Below are 20,030 nucleotides of genomic sequence, written 5' to 3'. Positions count from 1 at the left end.
GGTGAGCAGAAGCAATACCAGAAGTAGACTCCCTAGAGCTGCAGATTTAGAATCGTTAGGTACATGATATAAATTTAAAACGCTGAAAGAAATAAAAGATGGGAAACGTGAGAAAGGAATAATACACTACTAATAACATTTTAGGCAAGTTTAAAAAGAACAAACCTCAAAAAATTACTAAATATTTTAGACTATTTGAAGAGCAGCAGACTAGACATAGCTTAGGGAAACAATACAGGAATTTGACAGATGGAAATAAAGACATGAACAAGAGTGTAGATCAGAGAGGGCCGTAAATATGAAGAAGTAGAAGAAAATCAGAAGTAGAATGAGAAAGTCTAGCCTCACCTAAATATTCTAGGAATTTTTTTAAAAAGTAGAGGACACTGGAGGAAAACATTCAGCCTGGTGTTGAAATTCACAAGTCATCAGATTTACGTGGCCAACGTGATGTAAGAGAAATCCAAACTTAGATTCTTTAAAGTCAAACTGCTATACAAAAAGGATAAAAGACAAAAATCTTATAACCTAAAAAAAACTCAGATTATTAACAAGAATAGCAGTTTGTCTCAGTTTTCTCAATGGGAGCTGGACGACAGTGAAATGTCTCCTTACCCACTACATTTCTGCCAGAGAAGTAGTCCTTTTGTCCACCCCCCACCCTCATGTACTTTCATGCCTTCTTATCTTGACTAAGCCTACTTTCTAACCACTGCTCCAAGACCCACTCCTTCTCTCTGACTTTTAGAAATTCTTCATCTCTTGAGAAATTACTTATTCTTTAAGGTCTCATTCAGTGCTCTCATGCCAATGAATTCATCCCTAGTCTAACATGATACAAGACAGGGGTCCACAAACTTTGTCAGTCCTATGTCTCATCTATCCAAAAAATTCTATAAATTCCCTCAGTAGATGCATGTTTTTTTACCTCAAATCATATGTGACAACTATTGTATACATATATATATATATATATATATATATATATATATATATATATATACACACTCAGGTTGAACAGTATGAAATTGCCAGCACTCAGCCTTTTTGACCAATGAAAAGTATATGACCATTTCATACAGTTCAACCCAATATGTGATCATAATGTTCCAAAATATAAATAGAAAAAGAATGATATAGGTAAGAAATAAATGATGTTTTAAAAATAATATCCTTTCACTTCATTTTCCTGGTACAGGGAGACTTTTTCTGCACTGAAGCATATTATTATTAATAATGTTCTGCACTCTTAGATGTTAAATGTCTTTCTAATTGTAATGGCTTTAGACTCTTGTTAGCTAATATCTCAAGACTCACTATACACTTGAAGCAAGATTTATCATTAAGAATAGTGGCTCTTCAATCCGTATTTCAAATCACTGTGCCATTTTCTCACTGTTTCCTTGTGGAACATTGTTATTATTATGTTCAAGTCATGATTTCTTTTCAGGAATTTTTTTTTTACATCATTTATCCATGTGATTGTAAGTCAGTTACTCAAAACTACATATAATCTGTGAATCCTTTTTGCAGGCACACAAACTCAAATACATTGGAATAACCTGTAAGCAAATAAATACACGGCTGCAACTTTTAAGTTCCCCATGTGGAAGAGCTGCCCCCTATCCCTATAATACTGTTACCATCTGACATCTGAGCCAAGTCAAAGGCTCGATGTCAATCTGCATATTAAATATCTACAAGCTTTGGGGGGAGGGTATAGCTTAAGTGGTAGAGCACATGATTAGCAGGCATGAGGTCCTGGGTTCAGTCCCCAGTACCTCCTCTAAAAATAAATAAATAAATAAATAAACCTAATTACCTCCCCCCAACAACAACAAAAAATTTAAAAAGAGAAAAAAGAAAAATTAAATATATATAAACTTTACTTTTTATTTACAGGAGAAGAAAAATTTCTAACATTTTCTTTTTAAATCCAAATATAGTGCACCCCATTTTTGAAAGGTTTATAGTCAGACAGACCTGAGATCAAATCTATATACTCATCAGCTGGGCAACGTGATAGCTTATGAAATTTTCTGGGCTTGAGTTTCTTAGTGAACTGGGATAATCTTGTCAGGTAGATCCTTTAGGGAATCTGTTCAGCCCACTGCTTCTTATTCAATAGCTACTTTTCCTCCCACTCATGAAGGAAGTGTTTATACTCCACGAGCTTTCCTCCCTGGCCAAGACGGGCTGAATAGGGGAGGTCCTGGCCCACACTGGGCTAATTAGATTCTCTTCCTGGAATTTATAGCTGGAACACTGTGTTGGGGACCCCACAGTTGGATGCGGTTCCTACTGAGAGTTGAAGTCATTCATGTCTAGTCTGAGAGGCCATTTCCTTACCATGTGCACAGAGAAACCAAAAGAGCAGCTTTGCAGAGTGAGATGAATCACAGACGCTCAGAAGGAGGCAGAGTGAGCTTCACAAGTAAACGAGCTCTCTAACCAAGTTGAAGAACAAGTCTATGGCCCTCTTACCTTAGTACTTACTTGCATAGCTTTTCAAGGGGAAATGATAACTTTTCTAAATGGATTTACTCGATAAATGTCAGAAATAAAAGACTGAAAAGCTTTCATGGGAAGAAGCAGAAAGCACAAAAATGATATTTTGGCTCTGCCCAAATCTCGTCCTAAGGTACTTCCTCTGCAAGTCTATAATTACAGCAGAGTTTACCCTGAGCTGCAGTGAGTCATTAAAAAAGCAATTATTGCCAGCAGCTCTTGTTCTGGGGCCGAAAGTTGAATGGGAATTTAATAGTATGAGGAATATTTTTTTTTTCCTACCAGACTAGTTCTAAGAAATGGTATAAATTGAATGTGTATTTATTTTTTTAAGACAAGCTTATCTTAATTGAGTTTTTCATAACTGTGTTCTGCTGGTTATGTATGAAATGGAAAGGGGGGGTGCACAGGAAAGCAAGCGCTTCAGTGTCTAAATTATTTGTGCCTCTGTACTTGGCTTCAGGCCTTTCTTTGCACCATCCTGAGATGCCCTGCAGCACTCAGCCCTGGACAGAGGGGTTGCAGAGGCTCTTTTATGTGATGAGTACCAAGATGTTAGAAAACTCGGAATAATGACCAGAGAGTATTGTGGGAAGGAGCGTTTCCAACTCTGAGTGACTGCCCATACACATGGGAATCTCTGATGTGTGTGCAACACCTGAAAAAGGGACAGAGTCTCACTGAGAATACCATTTATTGATCATGAACTCTGTGTGAGAGTGATGCTAAGGGTGTTACCTGAGTTACCTCGTTAATCCTTGCAACATTCACAGTAGTGTGGCTAATTTTAAAGATCAGGAAAATTAAGCTGAGAGAAGATAATTAAGTTGTTCAAAGCCATAACATGAGGAATTCGGTAGAGTAGGGGTCCAGCCCAGAGCTTGTCTGCTGTGAAGCCCAGCATCTCAACCACCCTGCTCTGCTGCCTTTAGCCGTAAAAGATTTGTTATCCGAGTGAGTGTATATGATACCACAGTGAGTCCTAATGTTTGTGTGGATAATAAACGTTCGACCTGGAAAGCTGTTAATAATGATTTATATAAATTCTGCCTTTTATGGTGTTTTTCTTTTAATTAACAGTGTTTAATGAGTTGCACATTTGGATTAAAGTTTTCTGTGAATTAAAAGACATCTATTCTGTTCATGTTCAATGACTCCATAGAAAATACAAGAGTATTTTCATCTGGAAGTGACAGAAACCCATTTTTAACCAGTTTAATGAAAAAGGAAATTAACTGGAAAGCTACTTGCTTGGTTCACATAATTGTAGGATGAGCCACAGGAAATAATAAAGTTCTGAGGGTATCAGAGACCAGAACTGGGAACTCAGTGTTGAACTCCCCTTGTCTCTTTTGCTTTCTCACTTCTATCGTTCCCTAAAAAGAGAAATTGGTTATGGGATGGTCCAGGGATTCATCCTAGAAGCTCCAAGACTCCTGGGAACAAGACAAGAAATCCCCCCCATGGTTATGGCAGAAAAATCCGCAATAAAGACTCAGATTGGTCCTGAAAAATCCCAGAAAGACAGACTCGTGTGAGAGGACTACACTTGGACTTGCATCCATATCTGTGGTGATCAAAGGAACTGATTTCTAATTACCAGAGGAAAGAGCACTTGCACTGTGTACCATCTAGTCTTTGATTCCTTCAGCATATTTACAGATACTTTTTGGCATGCATTAAATTCCCCAAACACTCCCACCTGATAAAATACAGCTACTCTGTATGTAGAAACAAAACTGCTGCTTCCAAGATCCTGTCCAGATTTTGCCTTCATCCCCAAATATATGGTCTTTAAATATTTTGCCGTTCTTCCTCTAACGAGTTAGAACTTAGAAAAATTTTGAAAATGTTGGGTTTTTATGATGGCAAATACAATTTTTGCTTCCTTTAGTATACAGGTAGAATAGTCAAAGTAAAACTGCCATGGAGAAGGAGAAGGGGGAAGGGACAGGCAGTGGCCACAACACTTCAGTGGAGAGGGATGGATTCCAGTCCTTTGTTGTCTTGTCTACAAGACTAAGCTCCTTCTTCAGCCAACACGGCTGCCGCAGAGCCTGCCTGCTGCGTGGAGTCTTTCACCCAGCATCGTCCCTGGACATCTCTACGGGGAGCGGGGCTGTGAGAATTCCCACCCTGGGGCTGCGTCTGTACTAAGTGAGGTTTGAGACTGAGGTTTATCTCCGGGAGTAAGGAACTCAGATCTTGTTCTATGACATTGGTTGTTCTTCCAGCCATAGATAGCCCTTGAAATCCCAGTCAGCTATCTGACAGCTTCATTTTCTAAAGGCTGTAGGACTGATGCCAGAAACTGCATCTGCTCATTACCTTTGAAGGAGGACCCTACCCTTTTGATTGCTTATCAATAGACCTGGCATCCCGGCCACCCTCTTTGGCCTCTGATTAATGGCTTCTGTCTTGATTCTTGCCGCAGAGAAAAGTGAAAGACAGGATAGGGTGATAAGGCAATGCCAGCCCTCTTCGCTCCGCACAACTGCATCCAAGTCGCTCCCCTTTTAGGGAATTACTACCTTTGTCAGAGGGAGGAGAAACTCGTCTTCAGCGGCATTTCTCACTGCCCTGTTTTTGCTCGTTAGACTCTGTCGTGGGGTGCAGGATACTCTGCTATCTGACCTTTACTGTTTAGCGTTGCTGAGGCCGTCTAGGAAGGGTTTCTTACACAAAGGGGCACATGGTCTTCCTTCTGCTCTCAGATGGACCAGTTTGTCTCCTGATTGTGGGATTTTACTGAAGACTGAAAAACAGAGCCTACAATCCAATATGCTGACATTTTTCTACCAGATCACTCAATTTCCAGTTTTGGGGAGGGGGTACAAGATCGAAAGTCCCAAGATACGGCAAAAAACCTGTAACCAGATGCTGTGTAACCTTGCAACAGAATGTTTGCAGCATCCCTGCTGAGGATGAAGGGAGTGATGAGGGTTCCCCTATTCCATCCGGACAAAGCCAGCTCTACATTTTGGTTCCCGAAGTTTTCACCTCCACTTCTGGTACAAACCTCATAAAAAGCAGGGTGTTTTCAGTCTGAAATGTAAAACACTGAGCCTAATCTAAAACAAAACAACACTATCAACACCCAAGACACCCAAAACAAAAACTTACTGTAAGAATGTCAAATAGAGAGCCCCAGGTGTACCAGGGACGGGGCGAGGGACTTGGCGCTGGTGAAACTCTCTGTCTGGTGCTCATCACCAATTTTCTCTCAAGATCAGCTTTATTCTTAGGGGTTTATCCAGGTGGCAGCGAACGTGATGTCTGGTGGATTTACTCTACCACGTGTAAAGTGGGAGGTGCACTGTGATGCTTTTTATAACACGATCACTGCTCTTAACCACAGGTGCACAGAAGAGACAGTGGGGGAAAACTTAGTATTTTGCTTCCCACCTGGACTCTGAGATGCTTGAGATCAGACACTGGGTTACAATGGTCTTTGTGTCACATAACTTAGCAGAGAGAGAACCTTGTAGTAGGCAGCTTAAAAATTAATACATGTTGAAGGCAAGAAGGCAGAGAGGAAGCACGGAATGAGGTTACCTTCTGGAAACCCTTTAGATCTCCCTTAGACACTCCTGGTACAGGGGATAAATGCATAAACTCAAATGATTGGTCAGCAGAATCTGCAATGGGAGGAGGAAAAGAGAGCAAACCGTCCATTTCAAATCACAGTGTGTCAGTAATTCCCCTTAATGCCAGGTGTGCTTGTGGCTGCTTTTCAGCTGCCAGTCACACTGAGGTGTGCCGTGCATAAAATGCTCCCCGAAATCTCCTTGCAGTACACTGGTGGTTTGGCAAATACTAAGCCTATCCTTTTCAAAGTTGCTGCTTATATCAAAGCAATTTAAAGACTGAAGAGCAATCTGACAGTCATTTCACGCCTGCAGTGTGTGGCTCTGCCCCCTTTTTTTACAGTCTCTCCACATTTTAGGAAGTGCTGATTGAGCATAAGTTGGAACAGAAAAAGCTCTGACCTGGAGGAACTGAGCAGAATCACCGCAGACCTTTGCGAAGGAACCTATGCCCTGCTGCAAAGTTAATTAATTGCTGAGGATGAGATGAGATGGCCATTCTTGTCTTGAGAGAGGAAACTCACCTTTCTCTGGTAACAACTGGAGAATGATGGAGCGTTCTTTGCATTACATGCTCAAATTCATTCCTCCCTTCGACAATGCTCCTAACATAACCTTTTCTTTTCCAACCAAGGTAAATGTAACACTTTTGTAACAGGAACCATGAATTGTCCTCCTCATCTCCTCAAGGCCGGTTATAAAATAAGAGGTCAAAACAAACATTTTCCTAAAACATAAGAAGACAAAGAGTCAGGAGGTAAATTGACTTAAAGACAGCATAGTGCTATAAATGCTACATTAGCTTTCTAAGGTTGTCATCACAAGGCACCACAAGCTGTTTGGCTAAACCACAGAAATGTATTGCCTTGAGGTTCTGGATGCTGAAAGTGTGAAATCAAGGTGTCAAAAGAGTTGGTTCCTTCTGAGGACTGTGAGGGAGGGGTCTCTTCCTGTCCCCTCTCCTAGCTTCCAGCAGTCCCTTTGCTTGTGGGAGCATAACTCCAGCCTTCACATGATGCCCTCCCCTGTGTGCGTGTCTGTCCCCAAATGTCCCCTTCTTATGAGGGCACCAGTCATAACTGGATTCGGGCTCAACCTAATGAGCTCATTTTAACTTGATGACCCTCTGTAAAGACCCTCTCTCCAAACAGTCACATTTTGAGTACTGAACATACGAATTTTAGGGAAACACAATTCAACCCACAAAAAATTCAGAGATAAATTAAAAAAAATCTTGACCAGACCATTTGACCATACCAGTCGCCTCGGGCAACTCCTTGGCCCTGAGTCCCAGTCTCTAAAAAATGAAGCTAAAGATAGTTGTCTAAGGTACGAGGAGAGTTATAACTGGAAAATGGAAGGCAGTAAGCCAGCTGTGGGGTGGTTAGCTGGACGCTGCCATTACTTTGCTTTCCACTTCGATTTCTTCCATCCAGTGCCACTATGACTGGATTTTGGACTCAGTCTCAGAGAGATCAAGTAACTTGTTCAAGGTTGCACAGCCAAGAAGGGAGTAGACCAAGGATTAAAAGGCAGCTCTGTACACTCGAGATTTAGCTGGGTGCCATTTTTCCCAGTGCAGGTGGTGGCTGGTGGTGGGGTCAGAGCGGTGGCATCACATAAGACCGTTCTGACTGCTCTGAGGAAGGGGACAGCCCACCTCCCTGCAGGGCTCGAAGAACTCCCTACTTTCCAACTTGTTTCTGGACTCTTTCCAAAAGAGATAGTGGAGATAAAAACACTGTTCGAATTCACAGCAGTCAACTGTTTTCTTTGCAGCTTCAAGACCTTTACATTCTTCACTTAGCATCTAATCCATTATTAAAAGCAAACAAGTGTGTTGACCATCCTGCATGCGCTTTCTCAAGGCGGCAAATGAATCTTGGTTATCCATCTCCTTTGCCATTACTGAGGCAGCTGCCAGGGTACCAGGAAAGAAATTGGGTCTTCTTGTAAAAGTCATGTTTGTTCACTTGCTTCTGACCTCTGCTGCCTCCTCCTCTGATGCTTCCGCGCTCAGCAGCAGCTGTGGGCTGGGAAGGTGATGCCAGCCAGGGGTCTGACCTCCTGTCTCAAGCATGTCCTCATTTGAAGTTCGTCTATTTCAGGCTCTGCATCAGCCATGGCACAGCCTCCTGTCTTGAAGAGCAATTCACAGAGAGGATTTTTGAAAGCTTTTTGCCAAAACCAAGTGGAAGCAGGGATGATACATTTAAGAATTTCGTCCTACCTGAAGTCACTGAGTGAATGATGCTAAGATAGACATTTGAGCTTCAGCCTGTATCTTTGTTGCTGGAATCCAAATGAAAAGTTAAGAGGATGAGGGACCCCAGAACCTCTTCTTCTTCCCCCTCCCCTCCTCCTTTTCTGTCTTCACCTTCTCCTTCATTCTCACCATCATCAGGGAAAGCCTCTGCTCTGATTTATTCACTGTGTTTCTCCCTCCACTAAACTGTAAGTTCCTTGAAGGCAGAGGGCAAAGCTGTCTCCTTCATCCACATAGTCTTTGCACTAATAATAGAAACTGAATGAATATTTGTTTAGTGAATTTAGCAGATGGGCTTTTGAAAATCGACAGGAGGAAAACCATGAAGATAACTGAATTAACTTTTGTAAGTTGGTCTTTGTGTCATGGCTGGGTGATAGCCTCAGTCTCTTTGTAATGGAAAGCAGGTAGATACTACAATCTGAATGCGTGCCTCTCAAGCCCAGCTCTTCTTTTACTGCCGTTCTGACTTAGGATAAATGGTCCATCTTCTTTTTTTTAAATATGGGTCTGATGAGATGATTGCATAAAGTAATCAGTTTCTGGCATATGGTAGTTTTTCCATCAAAGTGATTTCCTCTTGCCAGGCGTAATGATAAGTTCCCCTTTAATTGGCGATGGGGCCCAGCCTCCTTTCTGCAGGTGCAGCCAGAAAGCTCAGGTCTGAAACACTCCCTGGGCCTCTGTCCCTAATGCTAGTCCATTACTTGCTAGTGTTCATTTTTATCTCATTTTAATAGATGTATTGTAGCTGAAATGTTTACTCTAAGCAGCTTTACAGTGCTTTTGAGAGCGGGCGTTGTCTGAATGTAAGTGCTCATGTTTATTCATCCCTATTTGTGCAGTTTTAACATATGGAATATGGTGGAAAGCCAGCATGTCCCCATCATCTCATCACTTTAATTAAGGGTGGAGTCGGCTGGGAATGGGAGCTCATGGTACTGCTGGTTTCCCCTTTGCTGCCTGCTGATGGGCAGCAGGTTTGACCAAGCCTATAACCTGAACTAGGAAGCCTATGTCTGCCCCTTTGCAGTGGGAAACCTCAGATGGCAAAGGTATACCGTCAGCCAAGCTGGCCTTCCGTTGGACTCTCCCCCACATTTTTCCCAATCCCCGTTTCTTCTTGTTGCTTTTAACCAGGCCAGCTCTAGCTCAGCTGGGCTCTTTGCATCCTCCATCCTGACACATAGCAATGGACTTTGGCTTGGCCCTTGAACTCTGATTTTACATCCTGGACTAGAATTAATAGGAAGCACTGGTCTCGCATCACTGCCTGGTAGGCAGTGTGCATGACTTCCGCATCAGACCGTAGGATGAAGAGCCTCTGGACTTACTCTGCTGTCTGAGCATGCAACCATAAAGACTTAAACACTGCCATTTCCCCTTCTGTTGAGTAGCACTTTTATTTAAAAGGTGTATGTGATTTATTTAAAAGATATTTTAACTTCAGATAAATTTTTTGAACAATGAAGATTATAAATCACTACATACAAAGATAATGCTGAAAAAAATCCCTGCATTCCTAACAAATCTCTCTCTCTCTCTTCCCCCTCCCTTCCTCTGTCCCTCCTTCCCTTCCTGCATGTTCACATAATGGGGTGAATTGTCATCATTTCTGTTACAACAACTTATTTATTTCCGTAAAACTTTTCATAGTGTGACATTGTTCCTCTTTAGGTTGGAATTTCCCCGTCTTGTGATGCTGCCCCCTTTTAGAAAAGAGCCTTTGTCTTTTGATTCAACGTGTCCTCATGATATGAGGAAAAGGCAAGGGGCTAGGCTGCCCTGCAGCCTCTGGGAGGTCACCGGTCTGTCCAGGATGGTGACCTGGAGTCACCTTCAACGGCTACAAGAACTTCTGCCAAGCGACCTTGGCCAACTCACTTCACCTCTCTGACCTTCAGTTTCCACCTGATAAACTAGAGATAATAATAACTTCATAGTGGGTTCAAAGAAGATTAAATGAGACGACATCTATAAAAAAAGTCAATGCAACGCTTGGCTCACTAGAAATAAAAGGTTATTTTTTTTAGATTATTGAGACAATTGTTGAGTAACGGTGGCCAGTTACACGTGAGTGGAGGGTACCTGCTAATGCAGTTAGGTGCATGGTAAAGGCTTGTGTGGGTTAGCTTTTTAAACTTGTTTTCTAATTCAGAATCTGAGTATTGTCCACCTCCTGATTTTTCTCTCTTCCTCTCATTTATGTTAAGTAAAATGATACTTGATCTCATCATGCAAAAGACCGATTCCCCTGCCAAGGCCAGTGGGAAGGAAAGAGTGCCTGCTGTGTGATGAGATCCGTGCCAGGCACGTTCACCCATGACAGCATCTCTCATCTTGTCTAGAGTACTACACTGCATTAATTTTGTTATGTGTCTGATGTTCTCCCAAGTACACTGAGTCTTGCACGGCACGGGAATCATGGACTCTGTCCCGTGAATTTCTGTACTTCCAGCGCATAGACCTGTGCTCATTCAGGCCAGGGATGTAGTCAGCTGAAATTTACCTTTAAGTTTTTGGAATTTGGGGGGTTGCTCTTGTTTGTTTATTTATTTGTTTTTTAAAATAAGCACCATCTGTTCTGATTGGGCAGTGCCCACGTTTTACTAGTTGTTAAACACTTTAAATACTGCTCCCGGTTAGGTGTTCCATAAGGGTTGAATGAAAATAGCTTATCCTCCTAATACACATGAAGTTGATGTTATTACTTCAGTTTGCAGATAAGGAGACTGAGGCTCAGAGAGGGCTGATGCAACTTTCACATCCTTTCAGAGTGTGGGAGGGAGCCAGAATTGGAAATCTGCTTTGTCTATTCCCAGGTCAAAATGCTTTCTCTATTTTGTGCTGCCTGCTATGAATCTGTAATTTCTTAAACAGTCTGGTATTGAATACTTGGGGCATTTCATAACTCAAGTCTTATTTTTAAACTCTTCATCATCCAAGAAAGAAAAGCCAAATGGATCTGTTGTGTATAGAACCTATTTCCCACCTCACTACGTGCCAGTCAGGCATGAGCCGGACTCCAAAGGTGTTCAAGCAAAACACATCCTAATCCATCAAGTGTGAGGCGATCATATGCAAATAGCAAATCACATAATCAGTGATCAAAAGGGAGTTAACCCGATGGACCGAGAGGTGATCATAGTAGGTGAAGTAGGTCAGACAGAGAAAGACAAATACCATATAATAACACTTATATGTGGAATCTAAAAAAAATGACACAAATGAACTTATTAAGAAAACAGGAACAGACTCACAGACATAGGAAACAAGCTTATGGTTACCAAAGGGGAAAGATAGGGGAGAGATAAATTAGGAATTCGGGATTGGCAGATACTAAATACATATATAAAAGAAAGAAGCAACAAGGTCCTATGATATAGCACAGGGAACTATATTTAATAGCTTGTAATAACCTATAATCAAAAAGAATTTGAGTAAGAATATATATATGTATAACTGAATCATCACTATGCTATACACTAGAATCTAACATAACATTGTCAATTAACTATACTTCAATGAAAAAGAGAAAACAAAAAAAATTGGAGTTAATCCTTGCCTCCTTTTAAAATCGAGTGCTGAAAGATTTGCATGAATTCACAGTGAAATACACAGGCTTGAACTATGAGAAAATAAATATCTTTGAACTATGAGAAAATAAATATCTTTATGTAAGCCACCCAGTCTGTGGCATTTTGTCATGTCAGCCCGAGCTGACGAATACACAGTGGAAACCAGTGTTTCCAAGGGAAGTCTGGTTGAGCCAAGCGCAGATGACTATAACATAGATGCTGGTTAAAAGTGGGTCATTGTCAGATCACGTATCTCATGCTCTGTAATAATTATTGCTTTTCAATGAATACTGAAGAGGCCCAAGGTAATGCAGTTTCATCCTATACGAAGAGAGTGCAAAAACTGTTTTTGAGGAAATGCCAGCTTTGATTGACATTTTCGGTATGTTTATGAGCAGGTAAACTCCCTTTACTTCTCATCATCTTTGTGAAATCACGGGAGTCAGAAGGCCGTCGTGCTTATATTCATATCCGGGGACTTTGGGGGGACAGTTCGTCCTTATTTTATAAGGCACTGATATACTCGATCTTCATTATTGGGAAGTAAGAGGAAGTTTGAGTCTCTACCTACCTGTCAAGAAAGCAGGAGGATCTGGGAAGGGGCCCAGCTTCTCGTATGTTTTAAAGCTTCCCAGGTTATTGTGATGTATAGGCAGAGTTCTCACACATACTGAAAATTCTCGACCTCCTAAGAATACCACTCTTTTTTTCAGCTGTTGGTCTTTGCATAAGGTTCCTCTGCTTGAAATGCCCTTCTCCCTCTTGTGTTCATTAAATTTTTCCCCATGTCCCAAATTTCCTTTTTTGACACCACATAAGTTAGGGAGTTGATTTCTCTTCCTTGACCCAGAGAACTGATTCTTCCTTCAGATGCTACAGCACAAGCTTCACGGGAGGGTAGAAAACATGCTCCATGCCTCTTCCATTTCCAGCCCCTAACGTGGACGTGTGCACGCATCAAGTATAAGCAGATAGGAAGTTCCTTGACTTTACACAAAACCCTTAGCTCTCTGAGGATGTTGACTCATCTAGAAAGAACCCTTCCAAATATGACATCCAGGAATGCAACATGAGCAAAGCTGCATATCCCAACATTAAAGCAAGCAATGTGAAACATTCAGCTACGTGTTTAGAACAGCGTTCAGTTAAAATGCTGTTCAAATGCAAAAACAACAGAAGGAACTCAGATCTGCCTGGGTCCGGAGAGCAAGGGGACACTGAGGGACACCTGCCTTTAGATGGGGTTCTCAGATTAAGGCAAAGAGCTGTGAGAGACAGGAGCTTTCTCCTGACTGCCACGTGACAGAGCCAGACTCCTTAGGGAAGGAGTCACGCTTTATATACGGCTGGTGTATAAAGAAGACCTTTGGTTGATGTTCGGTTGTCTCCATATCACTTTGCCTGTCATCTGCCTCATGAGCAGTAAAGAGCATTTACTGTCTATAATTATTTAATTACTCTTGTTTATCTGCTTGTCGACAAACTAAAAGCCAAGTCATTTATGGTACAAATATAGTTAATGAGATAAGCCGGAAACCGGGAACTCTACAAAGCCATTCACAGTCACCCAGAATGAACTCTGCTGATTAAGAAGCCCTAACACAGTTGTCCGTGTCTTCTTACTGCGCCTGCTCTTTGAATTTATCTTAGACATTCTCCTCTGCCTTCTGCTGTGAAAGGAAGTCTAGGGTATTTGTGATCGTAGTAGGTACGATTTCTACAATCATAAAATGTCAGATATCAGTGAGTATCTTGCCCACATTTTTACTTCCTAGACTTTTAGAAAGAAAAGAATTATTTAAGGATTGTAATCAAAGATTCCCTGTCCAGCGCTCATCTGAGCACATCCCGCATCCTAAGGCGGTCACTGTCTCTCAGCTGCTCCACAAGCCCTCCAAGTCAGAGCTATCAGTCTTCCATCCCTGGTGTTCTCCCCACACTCCCTTCCCTAACCTCATCCTCTAACCACACTTGTGGTGGAGACACCGTAGGGCCTGGAGAACAAAGTGAACAGAACAAACATTACTTTTCAGAATCACATTGGACCTTCTCACCCATCTATCAAGGAACCTCTAGGGCTCTCCTCTGCCTGTGGGCTGCAATTGAGCATCTGAGCACGGCTGCCAGGTCCCTCACCAGTGGAGCCCTTTGAACATTCCTGTAATTATCCCTGAGCTTTCCTACACAGTATTTACCCGCTGAGGACAGCAGGCTAATGCTTCTTCCTGCAGCTCTCAGCTCATCCTCTGAACAAAATTATTTTCTGCTCTGAGCCACCATATGACCCCACACATATTTCTATGGTGGCACATAGTCTCTGAAATGCAATTGTTTATGTGTGTCAATGTCTTTGGCCCATAGAATTAGAGCTCTTTTAGGGAAGGACTCATGCTTTATACATGGCCGTATCGTAGGGTCCAGACCTGCGGCCAGCATTTACTGGAAGCTCAGTAAATGCTGATGGAATTAATAAATGACAGATGAAAACCAGAGCTCTTTTAGGGAAGGACTCATGCTTTATACATGGCCGTATCGTAGGGTCCAGACCTGCGGCCAGCATTTACTGGAAGCTCAGTAAATGCTGATGGAATTAATAAATGACAGATGAAAACCAGGAGCTAAATGCATAGCTATTGTTAAGTAGAGGCAAGTGTATTACAGGTTAAATTAAATATATTTGACTATTTTAGAATTAGTATTAGTATTTTTCATGACGTTAGTGTCATAACTGGTAATAAATGCTGAAAAAGACAAATGTGTTGAAATATGTCTCTCCAGAGAATCACATGCTCTCTGTTATGCAAAGCCAGAATATTGAGTCCCAAACAAGAGACCATTGCCTTTTGGATTAATGAAAAAGGTGAAAAGAAAACTCAGCTATAGTTTAGAAGCACTTGAAATGGATCTCAAATGAATCCAGCTATAACACAAGCTGAGAATGAACAGGAAAATTCTCTTTTTAAAAAGAAATATTCTTTTATTTCTTGAGCAAAATGTATACTTTAATTTTTAAAAATTTCTTGAACATATTGGCTAACGTTTGACTTTAATTTCTTTTACAAAAAGCAACTTCTGGTTACTGATTTTCTTTGTGCTTTTTTTCTCACATTAATTCTTGCTTATATCTGTATCATTTTCTTCCTCTACATTCTTGAGGTTTTATCTTTTTTCTAGCATTTATATTTTTTCTACTGAAGTATACCATGCAGAAAAATACATAAATTATTAATGCAAGGTGGGTGAATTTTCCAAAAATGAAGACATTCTTACAACCACAACACAGATCGGGAAATAAAACCATCCCTAGAAATAGTCCTTGTACCTCCTCTCAATCACGCTTTTACTGTAAGATAAGTGACTTTTATATCCTACTGAAAAAATATTTCCACATCCAAAGGTCACTAAATTACTCTCTACATTGTCTCCTGGGAGCGTTATTGTTTTACTTTCACAGTTAACAGTCCATTTGGGAATGAATGTTTGCATGGTGTCAGCAAGGAGTCAGGTTTTTTTTTTTTTTCAATCATTTGGTTTTGGCTTTGTTTTCATATGACTGTCAAATTGGCTCAGCACCAGTGGTTAAACAGAACTAAACATGAGTTCTCACTGATGTTTCCAACTCTAATCCATTACAGCATGGATCATTCTAACCCTTACCCCTTTGTCAATCTATAAATCCCAACTCCAACAGTGAGAAACTCGACTCCCCTCTTTTACCATCCATTGACTTAATTGTCCAACCTGTTATAGTAGTACTAGAATTGCTCATTTGTATCCCCTTCACTGAGGTTTTTTCCATGCATTTGTAATACATTTAGATTCTTTTATCCGTCAGCATTCTCTCTTGAGATAACCCAATCTCCTAAATTTAAACGAAAAATCAACATTAACTCTATGTCATAAAGTTCTACGGGTTTTTACAAAACGTATGACAAATAATGCCATGTATCTAGCATATAGTATTACATAGAATATTTTCACCACCCTAAAATCTTCCATGCTTTACTGTTCACTCATGACCCACTCCTTCTAATTCTCAGGCAAGTACTGGTGGTTTTACTCTCTCCAGAGTGTTACCTATTTCAGAATGGTGTATTGTTGGAACCATACAGAATATAGTCTTCATTCTCACTTGCTTCACTTAGTGATATGCATTTAAGTTTCATCCATGTCTTTTTGTGGCTTGATGTCTCATTTCTTTTTTTTTTAAATGCTGACTAATACCACATTGCTTGTATTTACCACTGTTTTGTTTATTCTTTGCCTGTTGAAGGGCACTGGTGGCTTCAAGTTGTTAGTTATTATGAGTGAAACTTCTACGAACGTTTACGTGTAGGTTTTTGTGGGGGCATAAGTTTTCAAATCAGTTGGATAAATAGCTGGGAACACGACTGTCATATGACAAGGTAAGTCTACGGTGAGCTTTGTAAGAACCTGAAAGCTGTCTTCCAAATGGCTGCACCATTTTCCATTCTCACCTGTAGTGGATAAGAGTTCCTGTTGCTGTGCAACCTTGTCAGCATTTGGTACTTTGATTTTTTTTTAATCTTTCTAATAAAAGTGTGGTGTTATCTCGTTGTTTTAAATAGAAATTCCCTGATAACAAATTAACAATTTTTTCATATGCTTATTTGCCATTTTGAACTTGTACTTGAACTTGAACTCATAGGACTTGTAGGACCTTCTGTAGAATATTTAATAGAAATGGTTTTGAGCATCATTGTCTTTTTTCCAATTTTATGAGGGAAGCTGTCAGTATTTTGTCATTAACAATACTGTTTACTGAAGTGTGTGTGTGTGTTTCCATGTAGAGTTCATGTGTCACCTTCAGGAAAATTTGTTTTATTTTCAGTTTGGTTACAGTATTATAATTACACCAGTAATTTTGTTGCTAAAAATGGGGAATTATTATGGTTTTTAGATAGATTGGTCTATAATTTTTCTTTCTAAAAATGTCCTTACCAGGTTTTGGAATCAAGGTTAGACTGATATGATAAAATAAGGTGAAAAGAACTTCTTCTCTTACTGTTATAGAGAAGAATTTGTGTATAGTTAATTTTCTCCTTCCTTAAACAGAATCTATTGGCCAAGTTATCAGTCTTGTATTTATTTAGGAAGATTGTTAGTGGAAATAGAAAATAATAAATAAAGAAACAACAAATAATTAAAATAGGAAGATTTAGGATTATCTGTGTTTTCTATCTTTTCTTGTGTCAATTTTGGAAAGATGTTAGGAATTTGTGTCTTTAATGTAAATTTGCAAATCTATTAGCAAAATGTTGTTTGTAATGTCCCCTTCTTATCATATTAATTTCTGTCTGATTTGAAGTGAAATTCCTTTTTATGTTCCTGATATTTGTAACTTGTACCATCTTTCTTTTCTTAATCAGCTTTTCAAAATGTTTGTCGGTTCTTCATTTCAAAGAATTAGCTTATGTCTATTGATTTTCTTTCCTGTATGTTTTTCCATTTTATTTGTTTCAACTTTGATCCATATTTTTTCCTTTCTATGAAAAATTAAAGTTTTCCCTTTTTCAAACTTCTTGAGATAAACATTTAGTTGCTTGAATTTACACCTTTCTTTTTTTCTAATACACATTTTTATGCTCATAGATTCAGCTGTAAGTAAACTTTAACTATATCTCTCAAGTTTTGACAGGCATATTTTCATTATTATTCACTTCAAAATATTGTCTGCTTTCCATTAGGATTATTATATTGACCCATGCATTATTTATAAGCATATGCCTTCATTTCCAAATACATTACTTTTTTTTATCTTTATGTTATTGCTTTCTACCTTACTCCCATATGAGCAGAGGATAAATTCCAAATTATGTTGAAGTTTGAAATTTGCTGAGACTAAACTATTGCCCATCAATTGTTAATTTCAGTAAATGTTAGATACGTACTTGAAAAGATTGTTTCCTGCAATGATTGAGTATAGTGTTTTATATATGTCAGTCAGATTAGTTTATGAGTTGACCATAGTCTATTAAGTTTGTCTGAAACTGAGTTTCATTCTTTATAAACCCTGATGTTCTTATTTGCTGTTATGATTAAGATACATAATTTTTAGAGGTCCCTAGAGGACATCTGGACTGTTTATCAGTGTCCCTCTTTCTTGGCCACCCAGAAATCAAAATGATGTATCCTCAGCATAGCACCCTTTTCAGTTGTTCGGCTGCTCAAGGTCTTGGTTATAATAACCTCCCCCATCCATTTACTCACATGTTCACCCTTTCTGTGAACATAATTTCAATAGCCGTTTCAACGTTCATGTCTGCTAATCCCACTATCTGAATTATCTGAAGACTGTTTCTTTTGACTACTTTATGTTCTGATGATGGTTTACATTTTCCCACATTTTTACACTTAAAGCATGTGTGTTTTTTGTTGTATGTTCAGTCTTGTGACTGTGTCATCCACATGTTTAATCCACATAGATTTATGTTCCAACAATGACACATTTGTATATAAGAGTCATAAAGTTTCAAATGTTTGCTCAAACCCCCATAACGAAGATGCTCCAGAGACCAACTTCACACCCAAATGTATTTACTTTTTCACCCAAGTAATAACCCTTAAGGACTTCAATATGCTGGCTGTTCTGTTCACATATGCCTTATGCTGCTGTTATTAAGGATACACACTGACGACATACATGTCCCAAAATGGTTGTCAAAATGATTTTCCTCCCTAATATTCTCCTTCAGAGATGCTTGAGGCAAAGACAGAAAAGACCAGAAAAGACTAGGAAACCTAGAGAGGCTTATTATCAGGAAGATTTTCCCAAAGAGAGAAGGAAGATGTCAAAATGAAGAGTCCTGGTTCCTACAGAAGTTGACTTCCTCTCCAGTATCTCCACTGGTGCCCAGAATGAGCCCAGGCATCTTATTCTCGGTTGGCACTTGAATTTCCTTTGTTGGAATAATTGGAATAACATTGACCTCATGAGATTATTTTAAGGATTAGATGAGATAAATTGGGCCAGACTTTGGGTTTAAATTGTGATTTGGTACATTTCTGATTCTCAGTTTGCTCATCTGTAAAATGGGGATGGCATTGACCACCGCATGTGGAAATAGGGCAGTTGAGCTGAAATAATCATGTAAAATGACCAGTCCAGAGCCTGCTATACAGTCGCCATATAATGAAATACCAGGGCTTTTTGCTTAACATTAATTTGTTTTAATGTGCTCTTACACAGATGCATCATGTTCTCATTTTCTGAAGCTTTAGGGCAAAAAAGCACTGCTCCATTTAATTTATCTTCTCTCCCACACACACAGACCCACCCTCCTCCCAACCGTTTTCCTTTCTCTATTTTCTTTCTGCTCTAGGCTCAAGTGGATTAACTACTTCTGAGCATTAGAGACTGAGATGAATCCTCCAGAAGAAATCTCCTTGCAGATGGTCCGGAGCCACACTGATTAGAATGCTTACTGTTCCAGCACGAAGACACGTTTAGAGGTGAGAAAGATAAAAACATTTCTTTCTTAAGCTGAGGATTTCCCAGAAGGTAATAAGAAAAGAGTCTAAATCAAAGTTTAAAAAAAAATGAATACATTATCTGTTTGATGTTTACCCATTGGCGGGTCTTCTAAGTTAAGAAGAAAATAATGTCTTTGAGGAGGTTCACATTTAAAATCAGTTATGAACAAAATCCGATGGCACTGAGTGTTTGCATTAGATAAGCTCCCCAAAGCCTGATTCTCAGAGTCAAAGATTTTACATTTCCATTAGTTTTCCTTTCTACCATTCTACCAATGTAATAAAGAGTGCTGGGCCAAGAGAGAGCTGGACAGCTGCTTATTAACTTTGCAACCTTGAGCAGCGCCTGAAAACGATGTGTGGACATCCTGTTTATTTGTTAAGTAACAGATAATAGTTACAAGCATGCCTTCTCTTCTGTTCCTACTGTTCCTGAACTGTTTCAGGTCCTCAATGTTACTTCTCAGGGCAACGTCCAAAACTAGCCTTCCTGCAGTCTTACCGTTTCTGGCCAACTCTTCACATTGCTCCTGGAATTAGTTTTTGTTGAACGAAGATACGATATATATATATTTTTAACATCTTTGACCCTTGACT

This window comes from Vicugna pacos, chromosome 25 (assembly GCF_048564905.1).
Source record: "Vicugna pacos chromosome 25, VicPac4, whole genome shotgun sequence".
Lineage (NCBI taxonomy): Eukaryota > Metazoa > Chordata > Mammalia > Artiodactyla > Camelidae > Vicugna > Vicugna pacos.
The sequence above is the reverse complement of the archived record's forward strand: the minus strand, read 5'-3'. Positions refer to the sequence as shown.